The following is a 22,591-nucleotide window of genomic DNA, read 5'->3' as shown; positions in this document are numbered from 1 at the left end:
CTCAAAGAGATGGAGCAGATGGTTATTCATATTTAATACCGTCACATTTTTCAGTTTGTTTTTTGGAAATTGTGAGTTACAGAATGATAAACCAGCTGTATTTGAGAGAGGGGTGGGGGGAAAAGGAAGAGGAAGGGTTGGAAGGTTTATTATTATTATTATTGTTATTATTATTCATTATTACTATTGTTACACTTGCACTTGGAAATGCCTTCCCTTTTCCTCTCCAGGACAAATATGACACTGCTTTTGGAAAAACCAATAGCAGTAATAAAATGCACATGACAGATCCTTAGTTTTAGGTGCTTATTAGCACAGTGGAGGACAGATCTGCTTTCATAAGATCATATAGCACACAAGAACATAATTAACATTGACCATATAGCCCTTTTCTTCTGTTATGAACTCAACAAGGGTTTCCTTTAAGCCTCCCTCAGGACTATTTATCACACTTATAAACACATCTCCCGACCCCCACCCCAAGCTTCAATCACATGTGTGCCTCTGGCAACTATGGCTGCATTAACGCTGGACCCTTTAGTATTTTTTTGAAGATTTTATTTATTTATTTATTTATTTGAGAGACAGAGAGAGCGTGAGTGAGAGAGAAAGCGCACAAGCAGGGGGAGCAGCAGAGGGAGAGGGAGAGGGGAGCCCGATCCGGGGCTCGATCCCAGGACCCCAGGATCATGACCCCAGCCAAAGGCAGACGCTTAACTGACTGAGCCACCCAGGTGCCCCAATACTGGACCCTTTAAATGGGAGATTTAAATTTGAGCTTTTCTTCCTTTTTGGGTTTAAGTCGTGATCACAGGGCAGGTAGGGGTGTCCCCCGGTATTAATTTAGATTCAGCTCGTGATCCAGCATCTCTGGTTTGTACACGATGCGAAGACTGTGCTCCTGTGATATTTGCCTGCCCCCATTGTCCCAGGTATTTCCACTCACTGGCACCCCTCCTATTTGTGTCTTCTCTCTCAGACTACAGTCTGAACACATGAGAACACACCGAATGAATAGAGAAATACAGAGGAGGAATTGAATAATTAAAACGAGAGTTGCTTCGCACTTTCTGTCTTGCTGAGAAAGGTATTAGAGCAGGTTTAACTGGCTTCCTGTGCACCAGGCATGGGGACAGGCACCTGCACCTGCACTGTCAGTGAGGTAGGCAGTATTATTCCCTATTTTAGAGATGAGGACAGTGGCTCGGGGAGATGAAGTAATTACTGTGATACAATGAAGTCTTGAGAAGCCAGATTACATAGGGAATGGTAGCACACACCAGAAGAGGGGTTTAGAAGGTAGGTGAATGAACAATTTTGGCTGTTTTTTTTTTTAATTAAGAATCATTTATTTGCATCATACCTATTAACTTTAGAAAGTTCAAAAATACAGAGAAGATAGAGAAGAAAATAATTCAGTCATGATACTAGGACCCGGAGATAACCACTCATAACAGCTTGGTTAGTAGACTTTTTAATAGACTATAGATACACACACACACACGCACACACACACATATTTTAAACAAGGCTTATAATATACACACCATTTTATACCCTGCTTTTTAAACAACCTAGCAATATTTTGTGAACATTTTCCCATGTTATTACATAGATGTCAACATGATTTTAGTGGTTCAGCAATATTCTGTTGTCTGGGTGTAGCATAATACATTTAACAAATCCATCTTGGATATCTTAATGAGAACCGGTCCTCTGGTTTAAGAATGCTCCCCTGATGTCATAAAATGCATGGTAATGTGGCTTGTTAAAATATGCCGATATGCATTTCATTATTAGGTAGCTATGGCTGAAGGTACATAATGTTACATACTTCTTTTCAAGCTGGTGGTTTCTTAGGACATCAGCCCAAAAGTCTAACTTTCACAGTTTCTGCTTAGACATCGACGGGCAACACTAAAGCCAATAACCCCCGACAGAGGCAGCTAGAAGGATGATGGCCAAACACAAGGTGTAATTTAAGGGAAACAGAAACTTTCTTTTCCCTGGAATTTTCACTGGACGAGTCCTCTGGGTCGGGCTACTGAAGACTTTGGTTAAAAGGCAGTTGTTGCTGTTAAATCAGTGTTGTGTCTGTTAAATCAGCTTGGTACATCCATAGACTAGAATATTATAAAGCCACTAACAATGATGTTTTTAAAGAATATTTCGTGATATGAAAAAACAATCATGTTAAAATTTTATAATAGGATATGAAACTATATATATACACACACATATATATATGTATTTCCCCAGTTTGATTAAAAAACCATATATACATCTATGCTACAATATCTGGGGATTTTTTTGGGTGGTAGGATAACAGCTCATTTTATTTCTCTTTACATTTTTCTGGATTTTTCAAAGCTTTTACAGCAATACATATATTTACTATAAAAAAAGAAATCTCACTTGAGTGAGGGAAACATCAAACCATTACTCAATGCTCACATTTTTAAAAAATAAACATTTTAAAAAATTATTTACTATGTGCTAGGCTCTGTACTAGTAGCTCAGTCTTTACAACAACGCTGGAAGCTGCCATTATTGCCCTTTTGAGGAAGCCATTTTGCCTAAGACCGCACAGCTTGGACAGGACAGAGCCAGGATTTGAACTTGTTGTGTCTATTTCCAAAGCCTGCATGACATGAGATAGAGTGGGGACAAATATAGGGAAGTTTATTTATTTTTAACTGGTTGAAAACCAAGCAGTCAAAGCAGTTCTGGGACAAGAAAATACAAGTTGATGGCCAGGATACAGGTATAGAGCATTTGTGCTAGCAAAACCTGGGAGGTCCTTTGGCGCCAGGGTTAGCCCAGGGGCTCTGCATCCCTGGGGCTAATGATATCTAACCTCCCAGGGCTTTTGTGAGGATTAAATGAGACAATGCACGTAAAGGGCACATGGTACATGCTTGCTCAACAATGTAGCTAGTATTATTATTTCTCTTATTGAGGACCTTGCTTGTTATAGGGATTAGAGGCTCCGAGAAGCCTGAGGCAGGACATGTTTACCCTAGTGAATCCTGTCACATCTTAATAGTCCTCAAACATTCCTGACCAGTTGAAATGCCTTTTATTTGAAACTTTCAAATAAACAAGCCCTAATCAGCTTTGTGGACCCCACCAGCTTTTTCAGAAAACTATTCCGCTTCTTGGGGGGTTATTTATTTACGCACTGAAGATAGGGACTTTGTGTAATACAAGGGAAGCAGGAGGTGATTGGTTTGGAGTTAATAGGCAAGCTTTCTCCCCCCCCCCCCCCCCCTTAACCTGAGGCGGCTTGATTGGGTTACGCTCCTTTAAGACTCTTGGAGAGTCTGGGAATTTTGACAACAAAAGCTCTGTAGGGAGGCCACCAAACAGAGAAGGCTCTTCACCAATCTTTGTACATTCTTAAATTTTTCATTCTGTTCCCCGCCCCCCCCCTTCAGTCCCTCGAATTGAGTGGCATTATCTTGAAGCCATGGAGATTTAAGAAACAAGCAAGGTTGGCCTCTCTTTGTTGAGTTTATGAAAGCCATATTTAGTTTTAGGAGGAATGTGTTTTTCCCTTGGGAGGCCCCTCTATACCTGCAGCCATCAGAAATTCCATATTAAAATCCCACATTTAAGTCTTTACGGCTAAAGTCTGTTCTTGCATGTCTGGACCAAGTCCAGCTGTCAGACTGAGATATTATTGACTTTCTCTTCTCAAGTGAGTGGTTTACATCTGCTGGCTCCATTTCTTTACCACTCATTCTGAAACACCTTGTAATCTGGCTTCTGCCACTGCCTCTTTGCTAAAATTGCTCCCCTGCAGATTACCAGCAACTGGTTTTTCGCTGAATTCATCGGGGCTTATTTTTCTTTCTCACCCTTGAACATCTCTCTTCGCTTGGCTTGTGACACTATATATATCTGTTTCCCTCCTACCTGTCTGGACATTCCTTCTCTCCTTTTTTGATGGCAGATTTTCCTCTTCCAGCCAAATGTGACTGTTCTCCAAAGGGAGGTCTTTAGTACTCTCCTCTCTTCATTCATTAGCATGGCTTCCACTTAACCACCTCCATGTAATTAACTCTGCAGGTCTGACTCCTTACCCATGCCCCAGTCCTGTATTTCTTATGGACTGATGATAATTAAAACGGTCTTGTGGAGTCAGGCATTGTGCCATGTACTTAATATACATCATCTCCAATTCTTACAATACTCTTCAAGGCAGAGAGTCTTAAGCCCATTTTAGGTAAGAGGAAACCAGCTCAGATAAGTTACATACGGTTATATTTTTCATTCAGATGTCTAACCATCAACCAAAACTCAGCAGAGAATATCTTCTCTGGCTCCGAACACCAAACTCCTTCTCACTTTAAGGTAATGTCACTCTCCCACTTTCTGTTATATCACTTGTAGCCTGAGAGAGTTGAAAATCAGACCGGTAATTGCTTTGGAATAATGCCCTCCCTCCCCGATAAAACCAACCCTTTCAACAACCCCCAAGCCCAACTCATTACGAACTCATGTCTTGAAAACTGAAGTTCAGGCCATCCTACGGACGAGCAATTCCCAACCATGATGAGAGCTAAGTCTGATAACTTTCTTACACTGCTCGCTCTGGGTTGCCCAGACTTAGGCTTGATTGGAAGCGCTCGTGGTGCGTTCGCCAATCCTCAAGGAAACACTCTTCCCAAGAGGGTCCCTCCTATGGGCGGGGCTAGCGGAGGTCCTGCACCATTCCCAGCGCACCAACGGTAATCCCGCCCCTTTCCTGTCTCCAGGACCTGAAAGCCTATTGGAATGTGAGTGATTTAGCAATGGTATTTCTATAGTATCGGGGCAACTTTCAATTCACTATTTTTTTTAAGAAAATCACTTACAAATGTTGGTAGTTCAGTATTCCCAACAGCTGACGCAAAGCACATATTCACAGCTGATCTGGACATACCAATGTGTTGAGGCAATGGGCTTGAAATCACTTCCACAGATTTTTAGGGAAGGCCCAAACGCCCATCGGTGAGGGTCAGCTTTCTTCTCGGTGTGGCTCATTTGCTTAATGCAAAACATTTTAAACCTGATACTCCTTAAGAATCAGAGAATCGAGAAACTCCGCGTCTTTTTGAAGGCCGGGAACGGGACCACCAGGCACTGACATCTCTTTGAGGATTCTGCACGTGCCAAACCAAATGCTTTCCTTGGGCTGTTTTTACTCTGCTAGCATCTTTGTGACCATTTCATTTTTCAAAGGCAGTAATCTGCCATAGCTGCCATCATTTTCAATGGGAGCAGTACAAAAGGTCAGAAGTTCAGGTATATGCCGTTCTTGTGAAGTGAGGCTAGAAGAAAGTATAGACCCATTGAGAGATTTTGGTTATCTGTTCAGTACTTCACTTTCTTCTGTTAGGAAAGCATGGGAGCCCAGAATTAGGGTGACACCGCTGTTCAGTCAGACTTGACTAGGATGGAGGCATGGTGTTGAAGGATAAACATATTCAGATTAGCCTTTGGTGAATTATCTTCTTTTTTTAAAAAAAATTTATTTATTTATCTATCTATCTATCTATCTATCTATCTATCTATCTATCTATCATCTATCTATCAGAGAGAACGAGAGCAAGAGAGCACAAGCAAGGGGAGCGGCAGACAGAGGGAGAAGCAGGCTCCCCGCTGAGCAAGGAGCCAGTTGAGGGACTCAATCCCAGGACCCTGGGATCATGACTTGAGTTGAAGGCACACGCTTAACTGACTGAGCCACCCAGGTGTCCATGAATTATCGTCTTAATAAGGAAATTAGAACATTTTTTTAAATCGGAAGAGCTGGGTATTTAATCACTGGCATGAAAAGAAGATAGAAAGCTGGTGTGTTTTCCAGGATTTTAACCTGTATGTGGTTGAACAAATGTGTAAATGTCCTACATGCACTGCGTACATATGTGCTTTGTCCGCAGCTAACACAGTGTCTAGCATGCACTTGGGGTTCATTTAAGATTTGTAGAATGAATTTGATCCTTTGGCAAAATGAATATTAAATAGTTCTGAGTTTTTAAGACATGTTCCCTCTCTCCCTGCCTCTAAGATTTTATTTATTTATTTGACAGAGAGAGAGAGAGAGACAGCTAGAGAGGGAACACAAGCAGGGGGAATGGGAGAGGGAGAAGCAGGCTCCTGGCCGAGCAGGGAGCCTGATGCGGGGCTCGATCCCAGGACCCTGGGATTAGCAGGGTCCCAGGTGGTTAGCATAAAGAAAAGTGTGATGGGGGTAGAATCTAATTTGAAAAAAAAAATCACTGAAATGCTTAGGTTTTAGGAAAAAAACTTTATTCTGAAAGGTAAAATATTAACAGTATCTCACCAGGCTACTTTTTTTTCCTTCTTGGACTATAATATAGAGAGCATTTTTCACCTTTAACTTAGCACCCAGCAATTAAGGTCGAGGGCAATGGGGAGGAGGTAAAGTTGAAAAGGTCACTGGGAAGCATCACTCCCATCTGGTCACAGTGGGTCACAGAGGAGCTGCATCAGATTCCCTGGGAGGCTCGATATGTTCTTGGGCTATCCCTGCAATTCTTATGCCCTACAAGCGAAGAGTTTGGCCTGATGCTGGTTAGAGTCTGCCCAGCAGCCAAGGTGACCTGTGACATCCTATGCCCCTCTGAGTAAAGTTACTGAATAGAAGCCTAATTACAGCCAGTCTAGCACATGGGGAATCAATTCAATCAAGAAATGGTCCTAAGTACCTACTATGTGCTCAGATTGTGTGATGTCTTTTGTGGAAGTGTGAGACATGGTCCTTAACCCAGAGATGCCAAAAGGCAAGGCAATGACAGATGAAACAGACAACAGTAGCAAGTAGTCCAAGAGGCACAGTTGGAGAAGGAACCATGAAGATCAGGTAGTATAAACTTTCCAGTGGTAAGGAAGATGGGGTCAGATTAGAAATAGAATTTCCCAAGGTTTGCCAGACAATCGGTAGAAGTTGGAGCTACTACGCAAGTCTTCTAATTCCTAGATACTTTTTTCACTCTGTCATATAGGTTGTTATGTGACATTTTGACATGCTTGCATTGATCAGCTATTTTGATGCTGGGAACTTTTTGATGAGGGCCATTTTGACGTGGGGGGAGGGAACTTCTGCAACACCCTGCAAACAGACTAATAAAACATTCAGCTACTTTTTTTAAATTATCAATTAATATGCAAACCAGACAGCCTCACGCCATCCCTCTGCTTCACTTCATTCCTCAACCTTGAGGGTGGAGATTGGGGATGATGTGGGAGTGGGGGGTCAAGGATGGAATGGGCATCATGGATAGGGTGAAGCTCCGAGAAGGGATGAGGGATGGGATGGGGGGTCAGGCACCATCTGGCAGGCAAAGCCCACATTGCCATCATGTGTTCTCCACACTGGCTCATCTTTGAAAGCCATTAATCATTCTGGGCACATTATCTGTTCATTCTCTGAGAATTCTTTTATTTCTTGACTAGTTTGTTTCTTAAAATCTCTAATTCCAAACTTTCAAAGGGGCAGGAATGGAGTAGGGAAGGATATTTGGATCACAGTATGGTCCCATCGTCCCAGATGCAGGCTCCACTGGAAATCCTTGAGTCTGTGACTCAGTTGTCTCCTTAATACTCCATGTAATATACTATGGAAAAGTAAAAGGTTTGTGCTATTTTCAAAAGCATAAAGTGTCAATATCACATTTTGAGGGAATAGGACTGGTAGGCTCTTTCAAGGTTTGTCCTCTTTCAAAATCTAACAAAGTGAAGAATATGTCTGTTTTTTTTTTTCCTGATTATAAATGGATGAAATTTTCACTTTCTCCATGCAGTATTTAGTGTAAAATTATTTTTAAAGATTTACCCCTGAACGATGAAGACTATAATGCAATAAAGGAACACATATTCAGATGTGCATACTGAAGACAGTGGCAAGGGGCTATCCCCTAGAATCTGGGTAAGGACCGAGGAAGAAGCGTCAGGGAGGTAAGTGATCAACAGCCTCCAGTGGTCCGTGTTTCTCATGGCTGCAATCACAATGCCTATATCAGAGCAACTGCGCCAGAATGTCAAATATAAATATAGGATGTCTGGCTCTTAGCAAAACATTTGAGAGTCTTTCTGTAATATCCTTGTGCATAAGATTGTGAAATTTGACTGCATAAGTAGTCATTAGGCAAATTCACAGCTGGTTGAGCAACTGATGCGGTATCATCCTGGAGGAAGATGTTTTAAGTTAAGGGCAAGGGAATGGCTTTTCGGCTCTACCTGGGCATTCATTTGTTGAACAAGTACCGAGCACCTACGATGTAAAAGGCTCCCTACTTAGCACTGTGAGGAAAACAGGGTTGTCCAGATCGTGGCCCCTGCCCGAAAGCAGCAGATTCTTGATCATAATTGATCACAAAGACAGGCTTTCTACTTTGCAGATAATATAGAGCTGGGTGGCGTGGCTTAATATATAGGATGACGGAATCCAGATTTAAAATGACCTCAACTTGTAGGAACTCTAGGTCAAAACCTACAAGATGAAATTTAACAGTGATAGATGTAAAGTCTTGAATTTAGGTTTAAAAAATTGCATATGTACAGGATATGAGAGATGTGACTTGGCAGCCGTTTATGTAAAAAGTTCTTGGGGATTTAGTTGATCACAAGTTTAATATGAGCCAACAATGTGGTGTAGCTTATTTTTTTTTAAGCAAAACAATTTTAGGCTGTATTAGAAGCATGTGTGCTGATCAGACCACATCTGGAGTATTATGTTTAAGTATAGTCACCACATTTTATGAACATTGACAAAGTTGAGTATATCCAGAAGATAGTGACCAGGATGGATCTGAAATGATGTCACATGAGAAATGGTTGAAAGAAAGAACCGAGGAGATTTAGCTTTTGCTTCAGGCCTCCGTTTATTTTATTTTTTTTAAAGTAGGCTCCCTGCCCAATGTGGAGCTTGAACTCATGACGCAGAGGTTAAGAGTTGCATGCTCTACCTACTGAGCCAGCCGGGTGCCCCTAGGCCTCAGTTTAGACCCTTCAAGTCTTGGTTAGGTTCCCTTGTTATGTATTCTCACACTCTGGACAACCCCCCTGTCTTCCTCCCTAGGCTCGGGCTTTGTTAGAACAGGACAGGATATCTGTGGGGCCTAGTACTGTGCTTGAGACAGGCAGGTCCTCAGCAATGTTTGGAGAATGAGTGAGTAGAATTTCCACATGTGAGGGCCTTGGGGAAAACTGATGAAAAACTGTAGCGCTTGGCTTCTGTAGTCATTAAATAAAAGGACAGAAAAGGAACTTAAGAAGTTCCTAAAAGCTTTAGAATGGGTCTTTTTTTCTCATGTTCTTTTGGCCTTTGCTAGGACCTGATACTGGATTTATGTGTCTGCTTTAACATAAATCTTAAAAAGCATTCTCTCTAGAAGGAGCATTTAAAAAAATGAGTTCGGGGCGCCTGGGTGGCTCAGTCGTTAAGCGTCTGCCTTCGGCTCAGGTCATGATCCCAGGGTCCTGGGATCGAGTCCCACATCGGGCTCCCTGCTCAGCGGGGGGCCTGCTTCTCCCTCTCCCACTCCCCCTGCTTGTGTTCCTGCTCTCGCGATCTCTCTCTCTGTCAAATAATAAATAAATAAAAATCTTAAAAAAATAAAAAAATAAAAAAATAAAAAAATGAGTTCAAGTTCAGGCACCAGTTATCAAGGACATGCAAATGAAAACAATGAGATAACATTTTTTAACACACTGATTAGAAAAAGAGTATCTAAAAAATATAATATCCATTGCCAGTGAGGATTTAGTCAAGTGGACACCCTCATGCATTTCTGGTGCACCCCTTTTGAAGCAATATGTATTATTCAAGGCCTGGAAATATTCACGGTTAAATCCAATAGTTCTACTTCTGGGACTTTGTTCTATGAAAGCCATCCTGAATACAGAAAAAAAGAAAGCTTTATGAACAGAGGTGATTTCTGATAACGAAAAACCTGGAAACAACAAAATATTTAATAATAGACGAGTGAATGGTTATATAAACTGTGATATATCCATTCGATAGAATGTTATAAAGCCATTAGAGTTTGTAGTTTTCACAGGATACACAGCTGTGTATATATAGTATAACTGAGTGAAAATAAATAAATCTAAACCTGTGTGTAGAAAAATCCTGGAAAATCTCACACCCAAATGTCAACATTGGCTGTTTTTCAGTGTGAGAAGATCAATTATTTTCACATTTGGTCTCCTTTTTTGCATTCTCTAAATTCTTCTTTAAAAGGCATTTTTACACTGAAGACAATTTATAGCATGCCCTGTTAGGTCTAGGAAGAGACCTGTAGAGTCTAGGCCTTCAGCCCTGCTGTGTATCACCAGTTTTATGGACGGCATTCTGAAATTGTGTGGAAAAGACAAACCCGAACAACTTCAGAACAAAACTGATTTTCATTCTAAATTTAATTTAACTTAATTTTAATTCACTTTAATTCAAAACACATGTATTGGAGTGCCTGGGTGGCTCGGTCGTTAAGCGTCTGCCTTTGGCTCAGGTCATGATCCCAGGGTCCTGGGATCGAGCCCCGCATCGGGCTCCCTGCTCAGAGGGAGGCCTGCTTCTCCCTCTCCCACTCCCCCTGCTTGTGTTCCCTCTCTCACTGTCTCTTTCTCTGTCAAATAAATAAATAAAATCTTTAAAAAACCCCACATGTATGTAACTGTACATCATGAACAACTTTAGATCAAGGGTATGTGAATGAACTTCGCAAATGAAAGATGATGCAACTCTTCAAAAGAAAAAAGGTCAGCATCCCAGATTCTAGAGAGCCCAGGTACCTTTTGCAAAGGGAAATGAAAAAGTGCCTTGTGGGTAGTAGGCACTTTAATAAAGTCTTGAATGACTGGCTCCTGGAGGTGAGGAGGGACAAATGAGAGATGGATTGCTAATGCGTAAGATTGAACGTCTTGATGGATACAGAAGAACCTGTATATCAGGTATTATCTTGTTAAATCAAAATCTGTTCGAAGGGGTATTTAGATATTGCTCAGATGTATCAAAGTTCAAGTTGTCAGACCTCTGTATATTGTAAAAATGCATCCATTACAAGTAATTTGCACTAACCCATTACTCTAGATATTCAATCCAGTTCAATTCTTCTATGAAAATTACTAGTAGTTTTCTCAATATCCATTGTTTAATTTCACATGCATAGTACCTGTTCACGGGGCACGTTTGATGTAAATTTCGTTGTGGGCTACATATTAATGCAGCCTGTCCCCTCGTCTTTTTCTAGTGACGGCAGGGATTCTTGGTCCTTGAGTCATTATTGTTTTCCTAATCCCACTTAAAAGAAAAAAAAAGGGCACTGCCTACCTCAGAAAACGGAATGGTTCTGTTTTGTTGATATTGGGGGAGATCAGCACTCTACCAGGGGTAAATAACAGATCTGATTTCATTGAGAATGTTCAGAATGTTTGAAGACCATCTAGGTTTGAAGAAAGTGGAATTTTTACATATGTTAACATTTAGTGATCTTGCTTTTTGCAACTTCAGCTCTACTTAACATGTATATCTATTTCTGTGGAATTAACTTTCTCCTGTTTTCATGTATATTGCATGTTAAGGACAATACCGTTACGAAGGTGAATTTAGTGACAATGATTTATGTTCTTTACCTATTTTTTTTGTCCTTTTTGTCTCCCCTCTCCTGTGTTTTCCTCTCTCTTATTTTAAATATTTCCTTCATCTTTTCTTGTATCACCTTATTTCTATCCCAGTGGGAAGCAAACTGTTCTTCAGAACTGGTCAAGTCCCTTCTTTTGGGTTGCTTTTGGGTTGTCTTTTTTTTTTTTTACCCCAAATCTCTGCTAAATGAAGAATTTCATACAGCATTGGATTGGCATTTCTACAACGCCAAAGAATGGAGAGTCTTTGAGAATGGATTTGATAATGCATTTTCTTTTAAGATGTCCTAGGCTGGTTGAGGCTGACAAGAGATCTTCCGTCTGATAACCTAAAGGTGTGATCTCCTTGGGATGAGTATTCTTACATGGGGATCTGGATAACTTGAAAGAAAGCTGTGTACTTCAAAGCTCCCTTCACCTCAACCACAGTCAACTTTATAGTCTCACTGGTCTGGCAAGTGTTAATAGCTTGATCATTTGCCTGCAGATAACTCCACTGGAACCTGTAGATTATTTCAGTGGGGGATAGCCAGTGGGCCTTTGATCTCCATTTAGATAGAGATAGAATAATTCAGAAAGAATTCTATTGGAGTGATTTATGGCAGAGACAGCCCAATTTTATGAATGTTTCCCCCCACCCCAGTATGTCCAAAACATGTTGGCAGATCTCAGTAGAAGATGTACTCTTTCCGTTGTTTCCCCTTTCCATGAAATGGGGTTCTTGGTGACATGATTTTTCGACCCCCGTTCTTTTTTTTTTTTTTTAAAACAAAATTGTATTAAGAATAAGTGTCTGCTGATAGTTAAACATGTAAAATATTGGTGCTTGGTGAGGACAGGGGAAAAAGTGATTTTGAAAGGAGCAGATGGTACCCCATGGGGTGAAGATGATGTGGTAAATTTGCTTTCTTTACCATGTGCATAAGATCATGTACAAATGGCCAGAAAGCGAATGAAAGGTACCCTTGAGGCCATTTGCACTTAGATGTCAACTCTCTTTCAGGAAAGGCTATTTTTCTTTATTTTTCTTTTTATACAAATCTAGGCCCCAATGTTGTTTGTTAGTTTCTTTTATGGCTGCTTATTTAGTGCTGCTTCATCAAGGGCTTAGGTTTCTCTTTGAAGTATCTGAGTCCCACATCTATAATGTAGTTCTTAAAGCCTCTAGTGATTAACTAGACTGGAGCCAGTGACCTAGCCAGCATATTTTGCCCTAACTGCCTCCTGCCTTCTTAGCAACATTTGGGTCTGTGGGGGTAGATATGCTAGAAAGATTATTGGTGGTGGCACATTTCCTCCTTGGTGGCTTTCTTGGTCTTGGGAACATCTTCCCCGTCTCTCTCTGGGTAGCCAGGGACTCTGTTTTCACAGCTAAGACTTGCCTCCTCCTCTCCTTCTCAGGCTGGCTTGACAGTGGTCTCAGCACTTAGTTTCATCATTCTCTAGCCTTTCATGTATTTTCCTTTTTTATTTATTTTTATTTTTTTAAAAGATTTTATTTATTTGACAGAGAGAGACACAGCGAGAGAGGGAACACAAGCAGGGGGAGTGGGAGAGGGAGAAGCAGACTCCCCGCCGAGCAGTGAGCCCAATGCGGGACTCGATCCCAGGACCCTAGGATCATGACCTGAGCCGAAGGCAGACGCTTAACGGCTGAGCCACCCAGGTGCCCCTGTATTTTCCTTTTTTATTTCCCAATTAGTTTGTAGTGCTCTGGGGTGGGGGGAGAGACTATGTTTTATAGAATAATTCTTTTCTTAAGATGTATGTGGTCCCAGGACACACTGTATTGTCTCACAGTTTGAGACCAGAGGAAGAAATGATATAAGAAACAGAGGGCTCTGGAATGTCAAAGAAAAAAAAACAACAACTTCGGAGACAGGAAGGATTGGTACTAAGCTCTCCTTAAATACCAGTTAAAATAACGTCAGATATAGATATCAGAAAACATAAGCTGGATATAGATGAGAATGTTAATGTTTATTTTAAGGTTATAGCACTGGGATCAAAACACTTCAGCTGTACTCCTGCCCTTTAGATTGTGTTGGGGATCTGTTCCTCAGTACTGGTTCAGCTGTTGCGAAAGTTCTCAGGGGCTATGGCTATGGAGATCTCCTGGTCCCTTTGCCATCCAAAGGCCAGCGCCACCCACATTGCCAGCCAGAGAGCAGGGAGCCTGTGAGCCAGGCCATCAGTGCCTTCCTTGCTGTTCCAGCTGCAGGCTTGTGTGTGTCCTTTTCTCCCCTCAGTCACTTTTTTTTTTTTTAAGATTTTATTTATTTATTTGACAGAGAGAGAGACAGCGAGAGAGGAAACACAAGCAGGGGGAGTGGGAGAGGGAGAAGCAGGCTTCCTGCCGAGCAGGGAGCCTGATATGGGGCTCGATCGCAGGACCCTGGGATCATGACCTGAGCCGAAGGCAGACGCTTAACGACTGAGCCACCCAGGCGCCCCTGCCTATTCATTTTCTTAATGATATCTTCTGAGGAGGAGAAATTTTTAATTTTCATGAAATATAATTCTTCAGTGTTTACTCTTATTTTCTGTTAAAATGGTGGATTACATAGAATATTTTTATCTTATTACATTGCTAGGATAATTCCATTCAGTCATATGTATTTTTTTTTTAAAGATTTTATTTATTTACTTGAGAGAGAGAGAGCACATGAGCAGGGGGGAGGGGCAGAGGCAGAAGGAGACTCCCCACTGAGCAGAGAACCAGATGCAGGGCTCGATCCCAGGACCCTGGGATCATGACCTGAGCCCAAGGCAGACGCTTAACTGAGCCACCCAGGCACACCTCTCCTCAGTCACTTTTGCTCAGTGTGTCAGGGTCAGGGCTAATCAGAATCCAGAGCCAGAATTAGGACAGTGAAGCAGAAGACCACTGTGTGCCAGAATGGCAAGTGAGGAAGGGAGGAGAGGGGTGGGAATGATGAGAGTCAGCCCCCTATTTGCTCCCCACAGTGTTGCCCTTTCCTTCTCCGCCAATGACTTGCTGCGAAAGAGATACCAAGTTCAGTAACAGAGATGTGAACAAAAAGGAAGTTCAGTGCAACATTGTTTATAATGGTGAACAATTGTGAATGGTTGTATGAAGCACAGTATGATAAAACCATTAAAAATGGTATTTTCAGAGATTTTTAATGACAGTTGAAAAATGCTCACGAAATAATATATATGTAAAAAAGCAACATATCTAATCCCAGTTGACTATCTATAATACACATAGAGAAAATGCTATAAGGAAATTACTAGAATATTAGTGGAGATTGTTTTTGTGTGGTGGAATCACGGGTAGTTTCTTCGTATTGTATATTCTAAAATTTCCATAATGCAGATTTATAATTCTTTTTTTAAAAGTATAATCTCCATTTTATTTTTATTTTTTCCAGAGAACAATTTCTCTTCAGTCCTTAAGGACTTCGCTGCTTACATGGGCTTTGGTGGAGGTGGTGGGGGTAGCACCCTCGGGTCTAAATTGGAGTGGGGGTGGGGATGTTGGGTTCTTCCCTGCTTCAGGGGAGCAATTCTAGACTACCTTGCTGTGAATGGCTCGCGCAGTAATATAGTCGCAGACAGCTTGGGACACACAGAGGCATCGAAGACACTCGCTTTGGGAATGCCCCTGGTGGCAGCGGCCTCTACTGTGGTGCCAATAGGGAACTTCTTAACGGCCTTGACCTTGGGTATGCAATGGGCACACTTGGTGCCGCAGATAGGCTGTATGTGGCCACGGTCCTTTGTGGCGTGACCATTGTTCCTTCTCTTCATGGTCATCTTCAGTTAACTAGGAAGACATAGGTTGGTAGAAAGGTTCAGAGAAGATGAAGCCTCGTGCCTGTGTTTTGTTGCATCCCTAGATCTCACGCTTGGAGTGAGGTATGTACCTCTGATGTTCCCTCAGGTACCATGGCTAGTCTGTCTGGATGGCCTCTGACTCTTAAGAAGTGTGTCGAGTTGCTCCTTCTTGCTACCACCACTTGCTTGCACTTCTTTATTGAAAACACACCCATTTTTTTTCTCACAGACTTTATGCACAGGACCCTGTATGTGCCAGGCAATCAATAAATATTTGATTGATTGTCATCTTCTCAATGCAAATACAACATTTAACATTCAAATACTGAAGTTTCCCTAGTGCCAAAAAACAAAGAAGTCTCTGCTAGGAGAATGCCTGCTTGAATACTTGGAACCAGCTACTATAGATCAGTTGGCATGTGTGTGTTCTGCTTCTGTGCTTTAGTTTAAGTGGAACTTAATAACCACTAGACTACCAGTCAAATCACTTGTTTAATGGCCACCTAGAAAATCAGGACCCTCCAATGGCTGGCGGGAAACCCGGAATCCTAGAATTCAGTTAAACTGTTGATTGAACATTCCTTGAACTAGGCTTCTGGGTTGGGGGGGGTAGAGGGTGGGGGGTAGCATTAATGTAGATAATGGTTCAGACTCAGTCCCTGTTCTCTGGGATCTTACAGTCCAGTGGAGTGGGGGTCGCTGATGATGAGCATTCTGAGGAAAGACACGCTTTGACAACCAAGAGCCATGCACCGCATTTGGTTGGCAGTGGCTGTGAATGCCAGGCTCCCAAGGTGCTGGAACAAGGAGGAGAAAGAGGAGATGTGTGAGAGACAGTGGAAGAAGGAACAAGGGATGGCCATAAGAAAGCCATAGATGTGGCCTCAGGGAAGTAGGGCTCCGTTCAGTAACGTGCTGATGTTGGCTGGGGCTATCATGGGGTCAGGGCACACCCAGTTCCGTATCCCACGCTGTATGAGACTGATGTTCATTATAATAACCAGAGCTATTGAATGGCTTATGTTTCACATACAGAACTCCATTTACAAACAAATATAAGGAAGATCCATAGAGCAACGCATAAGTATTTAAAAAGTTGCTTTTTATCCAAAAAGACCTCAATCCACAAATACTTAACAAAGTCAGACATGATGGGGGATACCAGAAACCCACGTGTGTGCCTTTGAGCAGTTTACTTAGCTGGGGAGCCCGGACGTATACAAATGGAAAGTTTACGCTTGTTTTAAGGCAGCGCGGGCCAATTACTGATAGACAGCTCTCTGGGGCTTTGGGCAGTCGGGAAAATTTTCCAGGTTCTTGAGCTGGCCTTGGTGGTTGGGCAGGATTTAGGTTGGCCCAACATAATGCCAGATCTGCAGAAACGTGGTCTTTTGCCCTCTGAGAAGTTGCAGTGTCTGACCTGCTCCCATAAACTCCTGCCCAAAACAGGCTTGTGCACTTAGCAGTAATAAATTGAACCGTCAACTCCTTAAAGCACACCTGGTTGATAATTAGCTCAATCACATTGTGTTTCGGTCATTACCCTTGGATTTCCCAAGGATGAGCTTAATTCATCTCCCACATTAAAGTGAGTGCCTGCATGACCCAAACTCGACTGAATAGAATTTCTGTCTCTATTATGTCAATTTAATGCTGTGGTAGTTTTATTGCAAAATAGGTATTGGGTTACAATTTGCCACCCAAATATCTGCGCAGAAATTGTTAATGTGTGCTGTAAAAAGATCTCCAATGGCAGAAGGCTCTTTTTTATCCTAAGCAGTGCTTGATCTGAAGGCAGACAAAGAGGAAATGAGCTGCAACTCTGATTCGGGGAATTTAGAGTTGATAAGATGAACTGTTGTTTATTCAGAGACTACTTATTCAGGTTTTATAGCTTATAAACGTATTGATGATGGATACAGCCCCTTGCTTCCAAGGGTTTACAGAGCTTAGTTTGTGTTCTAACCACACTCCCTTCGCCTCTGACCTGCTGCTGGTGGCGTATGTGCTCTATTACCAAAGGAGGAAGGCAAAGGGGCACCTTTATTGTATCAGATTACTAGCCAGATGCCTGGAATGCTCACATCTACTCACTGGTTGCTGTTTAAAAGGGAAAAATACAGATCTAACCACTTCTAGGAATGGTGCCAGGTGTCTGTACTAAGGCAACCCAACTCCAGAAGGCTATAAAAATAGCCCCCAAGTAGTAGGTTCTGATTTCCCACTGAGCTGACCAATAAATCCACCAACCAGTTAATTAAAAATGCTGGGAGGGACTGTTCATCCTCCATTACCCACCTGTCCTTGTGAATACTCATTGGTTACAAATGGGAGGCTACAACTTAGCGTGTCAATGTCCGGATTAGGAAACTCTCTTGCTCGTTTTCACAGCCATCCGGAGATATAAATGGCCAGTGTGGTTGCCTGATCCTCCTACTTGGGTGTCAAGGTTTATTTGAGGCCAAAACAATATGAGGCTTCCAAAGACAAACCCAGTTATTTTACTTGCCTCGGGGTTTCTGGCACCATCCGGAAGATCATATTTGGACAGCCTACCTCATCTCTCCCTTGTTCAGGCTATGAGTTTTCCTCTAATGTGCCAAAACCTGATGGAAAGCCTTCCTGCCCTGACTGCTGCTACGAGCAGTATAGCACAATAGATTGAGATGCAGAGAGTGCTAGAAGTTGAATCTTCTAGAATTTCAACTTGATAAAGCTTAAAAAGAAATCAGTCAGTAAAGCAAGCAAAACCTTGGACAGAGTAGACCATCAATATCATCCTAATCATTAAAGTCATTAAAAGGTGCACAAAGAAAGTAACAGTTATTGGACTTGGGTTAAAAGCTGGAAAGAGGAGGGGCTCCTGGGTGGCTCAGTCAGTTAAATGGCTGGCTCTTGATTTCAGCTCAGGTCATGATCTCGGGGTCCTGGGATCGAGCCCCACGTTGGGCTTCCCACTCAGCGGGGAGTCTGCTTGAGGATTCTCTCTCTCCCTCTCCCTCTGGCCCTCCCCCTGCTCGTTCTCTCTCTCTCGCTCTCAAATAAATCTTTAAAAAAAAAACTGGAAAGAGGAAAGCAGCGGGGGTGACAGAGAGTGAGGGAGACACAAACTCACTGAACACAACTGGTCACCAGGAACCTTTTCTGAGATACTATTAGTGAATTATGTTTCTTGCAGAGTTTTTTTCTTTTTAACTTAGAGGCATTTTGATGGAAAAGAGAGAATGTTCATGAAACTTGACTTCTAGCCAGGGCTCTGTCAGTTAGAAGTCCATTTCCATTTCCTAGGGCTCAGTTTCCTCCATCTGCGAACCCGTCGGCCTAGAGAAGCACTAGTGAATCTTTGCCCACACCCTAAATTCATGGGACAGTTGGCTTTTGAGTCTTTATGAATTGGAACTGGAAGTTTTTTTATAGAGTGAAAAGTTTTGGGAGAGACTGCTGAGTCCAAGGGTGCAGAAGCTTAGCAAGGACAGAAACTTCTCTTCCAAGTGAGGAATTCTTCAGTCATCAGGAAGCCTGATTGATTGGGGTGGATATGCAGATTTCTTTTTTCATGCTTTTGGGTTGCATGTGAGTGTGTGTTCGGTTCCAAGATGCTTCTAGAGCTGAAGCTCTTATATGATTTGCTGTGCATTAGCAGGATATGAATTATGAATTCTGCTTATACTTGATCATGAAGATCACAAACTGGGACCCTATCATCTGACGGTCTAACGCATGCATCCCTTTCTCTCCATTAAATGGGTTTGTAAATTGTCATTAGGCTTTAGATACCAACCCTCTACATAACACCTCTATGTGCTGCTACCTGAAATTTCTTTTTTATTATTATTATTATTATTTATTTATTTGAGAGAAAGAGAGAGAGACAGAGAAACAGCATGAGAGGGGAGAGGGTCAGAGGGAGAAGCAGGTTCCCCGCTGAGCCGGGAGCCTGATGTGGGACTCGATCCCAGGACTCCGGGATCACGACCCGAGCCGAAGGCAGTCGCCTAACCAACTGAGCCACCCAGGTGCCCCCACCTGAGATTTCTTTAATAAGGAATGTCAGGGAGACTCAGAATCACGTTATGGGAGAGGAAGTTGAAACTTCCTGTTATCAAAAATGTGAAGGTTTCTCAAGTCAAAGTAGAATTAAACGTGTGTGTGTGTGTGTGTGTGTGTGTGTGTGTGTGTGGTTTTGGTGTGGGAGGAAGCAAACTGGGATTAATGGAGGAGAGTCTAGGTAGACATAGTTTTCTTAAGCCAGGCAATAACTTTCCAGCAATGTAAGTTGTTCAAAGCAGGGAGAATGGGTTACCTCAAGGAGGGAGCAAACTTCCCACTGCCAGGCCCCATCACAGAGTTGGGGTTAAAAGTTAGTTTCTTTGAATGGAAGTGGGACTCTGTTTTCTGGAGTTGACCTGTAGGGATCCAGTGGTCTGGGGATGCCCCCACTACAAGGAACAATTCCAGGGCCCACACCCTGTCTCACTTGTATCCTCCGCACCTAACGTCGGGCCTGATCACCGAAGGAGCTCAGAAGATGTTTGTTGGCCAGCTGATTGAGTGACAATGTAAGTAACCAATAGATGCTTTTGGTCCCTCAGTCAAGTGTATTAAATTGGTTCCCGTGTCTATGGTGTCCCCCTTTTCTTCAGATGTTCCTATGCCTTTCACTCACAGCAACTCCCCCACTAACAACACTTGTCATTGTCAGAGCGCTAACACAGTTCTGTCGACAAAAGCCCCTTCCATAGCAATACAGACGAGAGAAAACACATGACTTTAATGTTAGGTAAGCATCAGCAGAGTTACGTGCATGTAAGGCAGTGCAAACGTCACCGTGATGTCTGGCAAGTCTTTCATGCATTTTGATGGAGAAAATATTGATACAGAAAAGTGAAAGAGAGGGCAATTTAAAATTTCTCTTATTTCTTTGTGAGACAAGAGGATGTACCTTGCGAAAGACATCTCAGCCAATTCTAGAGGTATTTGCTTTTCCAAGGGTCGGGAGTCCATGAACATTTGTTGTAAAACTAAAAGGTCGAGCCTTTTTTTTTTTTCCATCATACCTAGTATGTTCTCAAGGAGATACCCGAAGAAGGGACAATGGGTAGACAGGGACTTGCCTCCTCAATAAAAATTTCATCATGGCATCACCAGACATGGTTAGATAGTGAGTGTTTCTCGTGGTTTTCTCAAGCTTCCTGAGGGTGAACTCATCTGTGGGGTAAAATGTCTTCCCGACAAGATGCCACTGCATCTTGGAGCTGGAAACCTGCCTCTCGTCACCTTGGTTGATTCTATAATTCCCATTTTTTAAAAATAGAACACTTTGGATGAGGCTTTGTACAAATAGACCGAAGGTCATATTAAAGGGCTAAACAGCTGAACCTCATGGGAAAACGCAATCTCTTTCCCCACAGTGTAGCTTTAGAAGCCACTGAAAAGTGATAGAAACTTCAAAACTATAATCTGATCGGAAGCTGAAGAAGATACTGATAGCTCTCTGAAAGGCGGGGCCCTGAGAAGTATTTGGGCTAGCGCCTAATAAAGTAATTAAAGGCACGTATAAATCTTTGGTTGCTTTTGGCTGGTGTCTGACTGTGACTTTTGCTTAACCTAACCCGCACCCTGCCGGCAAAGGTTTCGCTGACTCGACACTCGTGTGGACACTGCCTGTTTACCTTCATTTGTTCCTCTCTGAGGTCTACACGGATTCCTACAGGCAGCCTTTGAAGGTGGTTTGTCAGACCAAGTATCTGCCTCTTTCCAGCCTGACCTTCTCTCTCTTTTGGTGTGCGGTGGCTTGAGAAATACTGCTTTTGAGCCACCCTGCTCACCATTTAGTGAAAAAAAAAAAAATCCCAGCATCCTGTTTGGACAGATTGTCAGCTGTGACATTAGACCTTCCTGCTATGCAGAATGGCTTTCATCACTCTCCCACCCCATTCAGCAAGGTTAAAGGTCCCAGGAAGGTATTTGACTTGTGGCTCAGACTTGCCCTCACTGCTGAGCAATGATGGGTCTTTTTGCTTGAGCCACTTAGGAGGCGCCAACGGGAGGAGAAGTGAAGGAGCAGAAATGAGTTCATGACAGCGTTTGAAATGAAGAGGGCGTCAAGAGGAAAATAGGATATACGCTGAAGGCTTTGCCTATAGGGTTTTTTTTGTTTTTTTGTTTGTTTGTTTTTGAAATTCTGCTCAGGAAGTAAAATGGTGTTTTGTGGTGTTTAGTTCAGGGGTGGTAGAGGGAAGCTGAAAAAGAATATAATTTGTCTTAGATGAGAAGACCCTCAGAGGCAGGGACTGATGTCCCTTTGCCATTTCTGTTGTGATCCCAAATCTACAGATGACACAGTAGGCACCTTATCAACTATTGAAAGCTGTTGTGGTACTTTCACGTTAGAAAAGTGTGTGTGTGTGTGTGTGTTCGTTCTCCAAAAAGGCATTCTGTCCTTTCTGGATTTTGTAATGTATAAATAAGAAAGCCACAGGTGTTCATGATATTACCATTTTTATGCCAAGGTTAAGAAGTCTCAGTCTAGGTGATTCCCAACTAAACTATTTGGGTGCTCTCACTGGGTGTTGCATAACATTCAGAACATTCTCGAAGCAAAATGATTTTTAGTTCATTTTATATCCAAAGCTGAAGATTTTTGCAGAACATGCCTCAGAATTTTTTTAACAGGAGCCTTATTGAGGTATAATCCACATACCGTAAGTCACCTTTTAAAGTGTACAATTCAGTGGTTTTTAGTATATTCACATAGTTGTGCAGTCATCACTGTCATCTAATTCCAGAATCTTCATTACCCTAGAAAGAAACGCTATACCCGTTAGCAGTCACTCCCCATGTCCTAGCCCCCTCAGCCCCTGGCAGCCACCATTCTACTTTCTATCTTTATGGATTTGCCTATTCTGGACATTTTGTATAATGGAATCATACAGTATTTGTCCTTTCATGTCTGGCTTCTTTCACTTAGCATAATGTTTTCAAGGTTCATCCATGTTGTAGCATAGATCAGAACTCTGTTCCTTTTCATGGCTGAATGGTATTCCATTGGATGGATAGACCGTGTTGTATTTATCCACTCATCGGTTGATGCCCATTTGAGTTGTTTCCATTTTTTTTGCATGCCCAGTAATATATC

At 42.3% G+C, this 22,591-nt stretch overlaps 1 protein-coding gene and 1 pseudogene across 1 annotated transcript in view; one reads left to right on the top strand and one right to left on the bottom strand.

Annotated features, from left to right (window-relative positions):
- GPC3 (glypican 3) overlaps window positions 1-22,591 on the top strand; it is a 416,111-nt gene that overhangs the window by 63,455 nt on the left and 330,065 nt on the right. The gene's annotated exons all lie outside the window — the stretch shown is intronic.
- Window positions 15,085-15,432, bottom strand: LOC135362037 (small ribosomal subunit protein eS26-like; annotated as a pseudogene).

This window comes from Mirounga angustirostris, unplaced genomic scaffold (assembly GCF_029215605.1).
Source record: "Mirounga angustirostris isolate CCGP_5_RB_7025 unplaced genomic scaffold, mMirAng1.0.hap1 SCAF_11, whole genome shotgun sequence".
NCBI lineage: Eukaryota > Metazoa > Chordata > Mammalia > Carnivora > Phocidae > Mirounga > Mirounga angustirostris.
Note: the sequence above shows the minus strand (reverse complement) of the source record. Positions and strands in the feature narration are given on the sequence as shown.